The sequence below is a fragment of the Dasypus novemcinctus genome, chromosome 8, assembly GCF_030445035.2.
Source record: "Dasypus novemcinctus isolate mDasNov1 chromosome 8, mDasNov1.1.hap2, whole genome shotgun sequence".
NCBI lineage: Eukaryota > Metazoa > Chordata > Mammalia > Cingulata > Dasypodidae > Dasypus > Dasypus novemcinctus.
In genome coordinates this window covers 94,540,046-94,551,864 of record NC_080680.1, presented here as the reverse complement: position 1 = coordinate 94,551,864, position 11,819 = coordinate 94,540,046, and the positions used below count along the sequence as shown (strand labels likewise).

The following is an 11,819-nucleotide window of genomic DNA, read 5'->3' as shown; positions in this document are numbered from 1 at the left end:
CATCACAATAGCAAGCATGAAGAAGGGTGAGACTAGACTAGCAAGTTTAAGTAATATCAACATTAACTTTTGGCTATTTTATAATATACTGGAAGAGAAAAAAAAGCTTCTATATAATTGAGGCATGTTAATATAGGAAACAGGGAAGGTGGTTCAGACCAACAGACAACATGGCTGTGAGACCCCAGCTGGAAACCTGAAGGGAAGGCAGCTGCTAAAGAAAAATGCCAGAAAGAGCCCTGGAGACCCTGGCCACAAACTCCTATTTGGAACTCTTTCTGGGGTCAAAGAGAAGCCTGGAATACCAACAAACAACAGGCCTCCCATTGGTCGCCTGAGAGCTAAAAGGCGGGGATTGTAAGGCAACCAATCATAACAGCAAACAGGAAGCAGACATGGCTCAATTGATAAGAGCATCTGCCTACCATATGGAGGGTCCAGGGCTTGATCCCCAGGGCTTCCAGAGCCATGTGTGGTGAGCTGGCCCACATGCAGTGCTGCCGTGCCACGTGGGCACCCCCACATAGAGGTACCACACACACAAGGAGTGTGCCCTGCGAGGAGAGCTGCCCCGCATGAAAAAAGCACAGCTCGCCAAGGAGCGACGCAGCACACACAGAGAGCTGACACAGTAAGATGACGCAACAAAAAAAGAGGTGCAGTTTCCTAGTGCCACCAGATAATGCAAGTGGACACAGAAGAACACACAGCGAATGGATACAGAGAGCAGACAATGGGGGGAGGGGAAGGGGAAAGAAATAAATAAATCTTTAAAAAACAAACTAAAAAACAGCAAACAGTTGGGGCCGCACTCCAACTTTAGGAAAGGCCTAACCCAGGGCCACAGGTGCAGGACTCATCTTGTTAGCACCCTGCATCCATGTCTAGGACTATGTACTCTTTTCCTGTTTCTTAATAAACTCTTTACTCCATTGCCTACCCTATGGTGTGTCCTTAAATGCTTTTTTTTTTTTTCCAAATTCTACTCAATTCATTGATTTTTTAAAAAATATTACATTAAAAAAATATGAGGTCCCCATTCACCCGCACTGCCCCCACCCCACCACTCCACCCACAGTAACACTCTCCCCCATCATCATGACACATCTATTGCATCTGGTGAGTACATCTCTGGGCATCGCTGCACCCCATGGCCTGTGGTCCACACCATACCCCACACTCTCCCACGTTCCATCCAGTGGGCCATGGGAGGACATACAATGTCCAGCAATTGTCCCTGCAGCACTACCCTGGACAACTCCAAGTCCTGAAAATGCCTCCACATCTCATCTCTTCCTCCCATTCCCAGCACCCAGCAGCTACCATGGCCACTTTTTCCATACCAATGCCACATTTTCTCGATTATTATCCACAATAGTTCATGAATAGAATATCATCAAGTCCACTCTAATCCTTACTGTATTCCTCCTTCCTGTGGACCTTGGCTTGGTTGTGTCCATTCCACAGTTATGTCAAGAGGGTGCTTAGATTCCACATGGATACTGGATGCAATCCTCCCACTTTCAGTTGTAGGCACTCTAGGCTCCATGGTGTGGTGGTTGACATTCTTCAACTCCATGTTAGCTGAGTGGGGTAAGTCCAATAAATCAGAGTGTAGGAGCTGAAGTCTGTTGAGGCTCAGGGCCTGGCTATCATATTGTCAGTCCAGAGATTCACATCCCCTAGATATATCTTAAACCCCAGCACCAACTACAATTCCAGTAAAGTAGTATGAAAGGCTTGTGAAAAGAGACCACATCTGAGTCCAGCTCCATCACGCAGAAACACCAGCTCCAAAGAAGGGCCAACTGACATGGCAGTGAACTCCATCTGCCATGACCATAGAACCTGTGGGTCTCTTTAGCCCTCAAAAGAACCAATACCTGGGGTTGTACTTTAATGCTTTTATACAACATAATCCAAGACCCTAGAGGCCCAGAACACAGAGCCTTCTACAAACATAATGACACAGTAATCATAATCATTTATTAATTCTTAATTCTTGGTTATACCCTCTCCTCCTCCCTAGTCCAATTGCTCACTAAATTCTTGCTATTTCTTTTTTTTTTTAATCTTCTCTTTTTTCTTTTAAAGATACATAGATCACACAAAATGTTACATTAAAAAAATATGAGTTTCCCATAGACCCCATTCTGCACACCCCTCACTCCTCCAACATCAGCAACTTCTATCATTAGTGTGCTACATTCATTACACTTGATGAGTACATTTTGGAGCACTGCTACACAGCATGAATTATAGTTTACATTGTAGCTTACACTCTGTTATGGTAGGATATGTAATATCCTGCATCTGTCCCTGTAATATCATTCAGGACAACTCTTGAGTCCTAAAAATTCTCCCATATTACACCGCTTTTTCCCTCTCCCTGCCTTCAGCAACTCCACTGTCTTTACATCAATGATATAATTTCTTCCATTGCTAGAGTCACAGTAATTCTATAGTAGAATACCAGTAAATCCACTCTAATCCATATTTTATCCCTCCATCCCGAAGATCCTGGGATGGCGATGACCATGCCACCTCTAAATTGAGAGAGGGCTTAGCTCCCACATGGCTGATGGCTTGCTATTTCTTTTATAAATACCTCTTGAACCCTGTGCCCTCTTTTTCTTTCTACTGCCCTAGTTCATCTTAGGCAGCCTCCAAACTCTTGCCTGCTCCACTGATACCAGAATGAACTTTTTTTAAAAAGATTTACTTATTTCTCTCCCCTTCCCGCCCCCGGTTGTCTGTTCTCTGTGTCTATTTGCTGCATCTTCTTTGTCTGCTTCTGTTGTCAGCGGCATGGGAATCTGTGTTTCCCTTTATTGGGTCATCTTGTTGTATCAGCTCTCTGTGCGTGCAGCACCATTCCTGGGCAGGCTGCACTTTCTTTCGCGCTGGGCGGCTCTCCTCGTGGGGCGCACTCCTTGCGCGTGGGGCTCCCCTACGCGGGGGACACGCCTGCGTGGCAGGGCACTCCTTGTGCACCTCAGCACTGCACGTGGGCCAGCTCCACACAGATCAAGGAGGCCCTGGGTTTGAACCGCGGACCTCCCATGTGGTAGACAGATGCCCTAACCACTGGGCCAAGTCCACCGCCTAGAATGAACTTTTTAAAAACCCAAATCTGATGTCACTGTTGTTAAATTTTTCTAAGGGCACCTTTGTGTCTATAGATTGAACTTCAGTTTTCTTAACATTCAAAAACGTTTCCATTCTGCTCTAGCCTACCGCATTGATCCTAATCATATGTTCCAAGGTACAAAGTCACATGCTATAAAAGCATTAGGCATATTTGGAAACCAAAATTAGTTGTATGTGAATGAATAAGATGTTGAGATATATGGCATCAGCAAGCAGTTAGCATTGAAATGGAGTCTATAAAATACTATTTTTTAAAAACCGATATTGCAGGATGCTCTTTTGGTGTCCTGGAGTCCCCAAACAGGTGCTCTAGATAGCGTTGGGTGATTACTAACTGCCCTGGGGTATGAGCTGACTCTAGGAGCTCCTTATTTTGCTGCTATCTTGCTGGTTGTCCTCAATGACATCCCCCCCTTTTTTTTTAAAGATTTATTTATTTATTTATTCCCCCCTTCCCCCCCTCCCACCCTGCTGTTTTTGCTATCTGTGTTGTCTTCTCATTTTCTCTCCTCTAGGATTCACCAGTATTGGATCCTGGAGAACTCTGATGGGGAGAGAGGTTCCCTGTCAACTGTGCCACCTGAGTTCCTGGTTTCTTCTGCGCTTCACCTTGACTTTCCCCTTGTCTCTCTTTTGTTGTGTCATCATCTTTCTGCATGACATGCTTGTGCAGGGCACTGGCTCACTGCACGGGCACACTTTCTCTTCTTTTTCACCAGGAGGCCCCAGGGATCAAACCCAAGTCCTCCCATGTGGTAGGCAGAACCTCTATCACTTGAGTCACATCCCCTTCCCCTCAATGATCTCTTGAAGCAACCAATCACATCCAGAAGGTGGGAAATTTTGTACTTCAAGTGTCCTATTCTCTGTCAGTGTCGTTTTTTGTTTGTTTTTCCTTAAAAGGTAGATTTAAAAAGAATTAAGGCACATAGTTAGATGCAATGTATGTGTCTAGATTTTATTCTCATGTGGGAAATCTGGCTGTAAAAAAATATACTTGGGTTGGTAGAAATTTTAATATAGTTAGGTATTAGATTAGAGAGAAATTTACTGAAATACTAGTGATTTGTGAAAGCCAACTGTAAAATATATTTTTGACTTGACAAAACTTTTAATACAATCTAGGAATTAGATGAGAGGAAGTTTTACTGAAGTGAAAAAATAGCTATTGTTAACTGGAAAAATGCAGATTACTAAATAATGTGATATTTTGAAAAAATATATACACACAATACAGAAGGATATGCACTAAAATATTAACAATTGTGATCTCTGGGTGGTGGGAATGTGAGAATTTAATTTTTTAAAAAAATTTGCTGTCTGTAGTTTCTATTTTTCTCCAAGGCATATGTACTGATTCTGCAAAAAATTTTTACTTTACAAATTTATGTTAACATAAATATTTGGCTTCTACATATGATTTGAGAAATGCATGGAAGAATGGCCACCAAAATATCTAAATAGATTAAATATTAAAATATTTTCTCTGGATTTAAGATTTTAGTATGTTCCTAATATTTTATTATTTGAATCCTTTAAATAGGTGTGCATTATTTATTAACTATATAGTGAGAAAGGAAACAAAGCTATTTTCACGGGCAGGGTGATGGAGACGTAAAATGCAATCAAGTTTGTTGTTATGTATGAGTTACAAAGAAGAACTGCAACAGATCAGGGTGTTTTGTTGTGTTTTTTGTGGTTGATTTCGATGCAGTGTCTACTGAAAAACATTTCAAATGAGTCATTCACTAGGAATAGAGGATATGCCACTTAAGGAATGGCAAAAATTAATGGAGAAGCTGTAAAAATATTTTCTAATATATCAAGACTTAAGTAGCACTATCAATAATCATAGTCTTTGTTACGGATATATCCTTTTTTCCCCAGCTACCGTAAATTCGTTAAAGACAGGCACTTTAAACATATTGTCAATGCTCTGCATTTTCACTTTTGAATAATTTCTGAATCAAATCCCATCCTCATTTTTGGGTAACAGTCCAAAACAACCTTCGTCATTCCTGATTTCTTTTGCGTGTCTCAAGTATATCAAGGTAGCTGTGTTGGAGGCAGTGACCCTGGACTTGGAAGTCAGAAGTTTTGACTTCTAGGCTGTATTTTGTAACTTAGGCGTGAGTCCTTTGTACAAGAAAAATCATACCATTCTCACAAGTTCGTCGAAAAACTGAAATGTGATACCCGTGAAAAGACCTATCACAATTCCTAGCACACCACAAACTCAATAAATGTTTGGTGAGAGGAGCACTGAAGAGCATGAAAGTTGAGCACGGGGAGTCCTTGCTCCACCTCGTATACTCTTTCGAGTCGTACTTTCTCTTAGACTCAAAAGATGCCACTAGCCCAGTTAGCTCCCATTGCCTGTCCTCCCAGCCCCTGCTGCAATCACAGAGCTGGTGCCTCTCCAGGAACACAAACTGACCGACCATAGCTCCACTTCGAGCTCCCAGTGTGCAGATTCCACGCAGGCGCAGAGTCCTAAGACTAGCTGAAAGCTCAGGCAGGGGTTCGAGGACAGGAAGTACCTCTCTTGCTGCTTGCTGCTGGGCCAATGAGGCCTCCCGGTTTAAGAGAGGGCCTATGAGATCGATCAAGGGGCGGGGCGGAGGGCGGAAAGAACCGCTCTCACGTGATGGGGGCGGGGCGGGAGGAGAGAAGGCGGCTGAGGAGGCCAAGGCGGAGGAGCCTTCGGGAAGGCGAGCGGCGGCTGGCAGTCGGCGGCGGGTCGGGTAGGGCAGTGTTTACCCTCCTTCTTCTCCCAGATTCCCAACCACAACCCAGAGGGTATCCTCCAACGGCTGACGGGAGCCAAGCTGTCTTCTCATCTTGCAGGGCTGGGCGGCTGAGCTGCGCTCCCCTCCTCGACGGGCCGAGTTCTGAGAGGAGCCGTGATTGGGGGGAGGGGGAACTGCGATGGTTGGAGGAAAGGCGCATGCGCAGGCAAGAGCCCCTGCCCAAACCGGTTCCCCGGGTGTGGGTGGGTGCCTGCCTTCTGAGTCCTGTCTTTGGGGCTGTCCCTCTGGCCCCCCAGCCAAGCCAGTTTGTCTCTTGGCTTTCATGTTCTGAGTCTGGTCCTATTGGGAATCTGACTCTACGCCTCAGTTTCTCCCCACTGCCCTCCTGGCCTGTTGTCTGCGACTTAGGCTGGACTACGCCTCATTTGAAATACATGCTTTCTTTAAGGGTCGCTTTGCCGTCTCATGTTGGTCTTTCGCATTTCCTGTACCTGAAATTAAAGCGTCCTCGGCATCCCATTCTTCCCATATGCTTTTAAGCATCTACCCCCGATACCTCATTGCTATTCTCATCTTTTAACTCTTAAGTAGGCTTCATGGTTTTAGGTGTTGAGACAGAGGATAAGCTCAAACTTCCAGGAGTTCGCTGTCCGCTGCCTGGTAGTACTTACATCTCCAGGTTATTTTTCAGATATTCCTGCTCTTATAAGCCTCTCCAGACCTATGGTTACTTTCAATTTATCTGAGAAGCAAGTGTTTTAGGAAACCTTAAGTGATCATTCTGGTAGTGCTCCGTTGACTTAAAAACTTGAATTTAGAGTCTTTCGGCTTTTGTCTTTTTTTTTAATCAGAGGGATAAAATGGCAGAGATAGGGTTTCACAATTCATTTGATAATTTCATTCAAATAAACACCTATATTCTCATACATGTGACTGGTGTAGTAAATCGTGTTTGTGTATGTGTGTTTCCAGCTGTTTTATTTAGGAAGAAAAGAACAATACAGGGTAAATGAGACTGTGGCACATTAAATTGTTCTTTGAATAGTAAACCAAAAAAAAGGTTATGAACCAAGGAAGTGGGTGTCCACCTTTGTTTTTTAAACCTAGGACCTGTTGCCTTTATTCACTTTTATAGGTTGGGCTTTTAATATGTATTGGAGGCTCTTAAGTAGAGTTACTTAGAAAAACTAAAAATGAATAGGGGAGAGTTTCTTTATGATCTTCTTTTGTAGACCTCAGTTTCCATTAGTAAAATTTAATCTATGATTATTTGTAGGTATTGGTAATATTTAAAATTCACAAGTAGCTTTAAACAAAATAACATTCATATGCTAATGTTGTTCACACTTTCTTTTCATTGATTCCGTTTTATAATTCCTTTCACAGTTAATTAACTCAAGTCTTTGGCGTTAATACAGTATATATTTGTCTAGAAAGTTAACCTACCAACTATATGTTATTTTAGCACAGTGTTTTATTAGCAGTTTAATGATACAAGTGCTTAATCTGGATTACATGGTAGGAAAGTAGTGGGACTGTAAAGTGAAGACACCTGTTTCCTACCTTTTTACTATATATTGAGAAAAATGCATTAAGCGCATAATCTGTTTGAGGGGACATGGTTTTCCACACACTGTAACTTAACTTTTCAACCCAGATTCTTTTGAAAAGATCATGTGTCTTATATTGAATACATTTCCAGCTAAATTAAAGGCTACTTTAAAGATCTCATCATTTCACAGTAATTATTTTATTAAGTGTTCTTTGAATGCAGGCTTCAGAAAATGATTAGTTGAAATTGGTGCTACTGGTGTGCTAAGGTTCTGCCATAGGCTACCCATAATGTTATCTTTGTAATTTTCAGTGTAATCAGATATTATACATCTCTCAAGCATGTAGAATAAATGAATACAAAACTCAATTTTTCTTGCAGGCAAAACTCAAACGTTATTAAATAAGTTAATTTACCTGAAAAACTTACAGCAGAGTTTCGTGTGACATCTTAGTGCTTTGTATGTAACTGCCTTGTTTTATTGGTTTTCCCCATAGATCCCAAAGAAAGAAAATTCAGGGCTAAGGACTTGATGTCCACAGATATACCTGAAAAAAACACCGTGTCAGCTTAACAGTTGTTTCTTTTTCACATAAACTGGTTGCCTAGTTTTTTCCTCTAGTATTATGTTGCTATCAGGATCTTTGTTCTTTTAAAAACTTGTATGTCAAAACAATATTGATGCGAGAGTAGGTGTAGCTCAGTGGTTGAGTGCCTGTCCCATGTACAAGGTCCTTTGTTCAATGTCTTTGTACCTCCAGGGAAAATAGTAACAACAATATTGATAGACACTTAAACTTAGAATGTAACAGTTTTGTTTCTTTCCGAGCGCAAAGATTGTCTGACCAAATATGGCATTATATAGGTCATGAAGATGTTTATAGAATTTGGCCTGGAAATCCCCCCTCCCCTTTTCCAAATCACCTATAATACTCTGAATTAGTCATTAGTTACCGGTTAAGTGATAATTTTTTGAAGATTGTTCTTCCTGCCTTACAGGAGCTCTTGAAGGCCTACCTCTTCCAGAGTCCTTTTTTCTGTGAATCAGTTAAGAGTGAAATAAAGCCTTAAACCTGTGTTTAGGTTTATGTTTGATATTAAATTGTATGTGTTGTCTTGGCTCTGATACATGAAAATCATGTCTTTTTAATTGTATGATAGTGCTGCCAGTAAACCCCTCTCCAGGAGTTAATACATGGTGTTTATGTATCTCTAGTTGCAGCATTTGTGTTATAAACCATTATTCCTTGTTATCTGTAAATCTTTATGCCAGTAAATTTTTCTGTGTTCTAAAATCTTCCATTTTTTAAGGTACATTTGTAAACTAGTTTCTGTGATAACTCCAATGTTATTGACTCTTACAGAATAGCAGTAATTTGACTCTTTCTAAACTTTCTCTTTCCCATTTTTCCTTATTTATGCATTTGGTGATTATAATCAACAATCTGTAGTACAATCTTGTTTTCCCTTTTCTGATAGTGGGGCTTTTTTTGTTTTGTTTAGCAATTTTATTGAGGTATATTTGCATACCATACAATCCATCCAAGGTGTCCAGTCATTGGCTTTTCATATAATCACAGAGTTGTGCATTCATCACCACAATCAATTTTATCCTATTTTTTTAAGAGTTTCTTTTTTTTTTTTTTCTTTCTCTCCCCTTCTCCCACCTCCCCAGCTGTCTATGTCCATTCGCTGTGTGTTCTTCTGTGTCTGCCTGTATTCTTGTATCTGGCACCTGGAATCTGTGTCTCTTTTTGTTGCATCATCTTGCTATGTCAGCTCTCTGTGTGTGCGATGCCACTCCTGGGCAGGCTGCACTTTTTTCACACAGGGAAGTTCTCCTTACAGGGCGCACTCCTTGCACGTGGGGCTTCCCTATGTGGGGGACACCCCTGCGTGGCACTGGCACTCCTTGTGTGCATCAGCAATGCGTGTGGGTCAGCTCACCACACAGGTCAGAAGGCCCTGGGTTTGAACCCTACACCTGTGTGGTAGGTGGACGCTCTATCCATTGAGCCAAACCTGCTTCCCACCACAAACAATTTTAGAATATTTTCATTACTTCAAAAATGGCCCTTGTTTTTAAGAAAAGAAATTGATATACAAAGTAGAAAAGGCAGCATTTAAGGCTAAATTGGATTAAATGTTGGGCATTGGTAGAGTGTTAATGGCAGGAGACATAGATTAATCATTTTAATGTTTTTACCTCAGAGGTGATAGAGTCTCTTATGCCCTTGAAGGTGTGCTGATGAACTTTCTGGCAAATTGAGTGTAGGAACATGTCACATAAATCTTTTTTGCTGTGCCATACAGTTTTCTATGAATAAACTTCTGAAATATCTATAGAAAAGAAATGGTCATATAGTTAATCTAGTTACCTATTGAATTCTCTGTGAATTCAGGAAATGTCAGATTTGTCTAACTTCAAAAGTAATACTTGTATTAAAGTTTGTTCCCTGTTGGAAACAGAGCTATCTTTTTTTTTTTGCTTTTTGGTATTTTGTTGTGAGAAAGTATCTTTTCAGATAAGGTAAAAAAATCTGTGGAACTTAATTTAATATTTGTGAATTTAATATCTTTTTACACAGTGGCTTTTACAGTGATATGAATGAAGGTGCTCAGCAAAATGCTTATTGACTGCCTACCACCTTTCTCAAACATTATCAAATGTCTCTCCATCCCTTTGTAACCATGGACCAGGTTTTTCTCATGATTAGCAGGCACAGGAAATGTGTCTTCTGCCAAACGCTCTTGACTTGCCTACACATATTTCCCTGAAAATCAAAGGTTACAGAAAAGAGAATCTATATTTACTGCATTTATCTTTGACTTTGGTCATTTATTGAATGATTTGCTTGCCTGACGTTAAATTCACAAAAATTAGGGAGCAGTGAATAATGAAGACATTTCAGATCTAATTGACAGGTTGATATTCTAAATGAAATAGACTCATTTTCTATCCTAGGGATAGAAGAGAAGGAATGTATTGACTAATTTCCTAAAAGGAGCAAAAGTCTTTGGAAACTCTACATTCTTTAAATATACCCGTTATTAATATTTGTATTACATTTAGAAATCTGTTCCAGAGAAAGTAAAGATAAGGATACTTGAAAAAATCTATTATAGCAAGTTAGAATATAGCTGACCTTGTAAATGAGTAATATGTTAACATTAAGCTAAACTTACCCTGTGTTCCCAGAAGTAGGTTTCTCTTGTGGAAATGGCATCCAAATAACAATGTAAATATTTAGTTTCAGAGATACCATGTTGAGGTGACATAATAGCAGGATACCTAGGGATCTGGGAAAGTAAAAATGCTGCTTCCTGAAATATCCACAGTGATATGGGGAAACCATTTATATGGTTTTGTATTTCCAGATGTCAAGAGTATTACATAATCAATGCAGTTAAATGAATTGTTTCGTGTGCCTTTTATTCTTTCCTTTTGTACTTTCATTAGAAGTATTAAGGTATAGTAGAGAAGAGTATATGGGATCAGGAAAACATGGATATCCTAAATTTTACACTTAGTGTATGACTGAAGGTAAGCTACTTAATGACTTAGGCTCAATTTTTTCATTTTTAGAAATGGAACTAATTGTGCCTACCTAATGGAATTGTTCTGAAAGCACCTGGCAGTCCTTCCCCCTTTCCCCTTTCCTGAGTACTCACATTTCACAAAAGAATAAAAAGGGTTCAGACCCCTCATTTTATATATGAGAAAACTGCAGCTGCAAAATCATCCAAGTCAAATAAAAAGGGCCAAGGGGTAACTCCCAGTTTAATGTTTTTCTTATAACAGATTGTTAACTTTAAAAAGTCCTGATAAACCTTTATTACTCCTGAAAAAATAAGAAATAATTTTGAAAACATGGGCCCTTTTCTTTAGGTTCTTTCCTATATTGATATTATAAATTTCATGCTGAAGATCCTATAATACAATGAGGCTTTTATCACTTTTTGTCTTTAAGGAAAATAGGATTTTATATATTTTTTAATTAATCTGGAATGGAACTGAATCAATAGTTTAGGTAAATTGTCACAAGCATTGTATATTAAAATTTGCCTTTGAGTGGCTTTTAGATAAACTGAGATTTCTTTAAGTGCAGTGGGCCCAGGATGATAGTTTTGTTTTGTTTTTGTTTTAGGTTTTTAAGCTCAGCTGAAATAAATCAGAAACTTAAATTAATATGATTATTTTGTCTCACTGAAAGAATTCAGTGAAGCAGCTCCCAAATGCAGAGCAGGCTTAAAACAAAGGCACATCTATTGTTTAGCAATTAGAGTTGGTGGAGAAGAATTTATTTTTATAAAGGATGGTTTCCATTGAGTTTTGTTAGATTTGTCCCTAACAAATCCTAGGGATA

At 40.0% G+C, this 11,819-nt stretch overlaps 1 protein-coding gene across 9 annotated transcripts in view; it reads left to right on the top strand.

The window, feature by feature from the left end:
* The window catches only part of RABGAP1 (RAB GTPase activating protein 1), a 206,333-nt gene that overhangs the window by 1,086 nt on the left and 193,428 nt on the right, over positions 1-11,819 (top strand). For 4 of the 9 annotated variants that reach the window (XR_002797731.3, XR_002797732.2, XM_058302410.2 and 1 more), the window contains exon 1: positions 5,787-5,894. The exons of 2 other annotated variants lie outside the window; for them this stretch is intronic. The gene's annotated coding sequence lies outside the window, so the exon portion shown is untranslated. Of the gene's footprint in view, positions 1-5,656; positions 5,895-11,819 lie in introns of those variants that run through there. 3 more of the 9 variants (XM_004463430.5, XM_071217013.1, XM_071217012.1) reach the window with 3 other exon arrangements.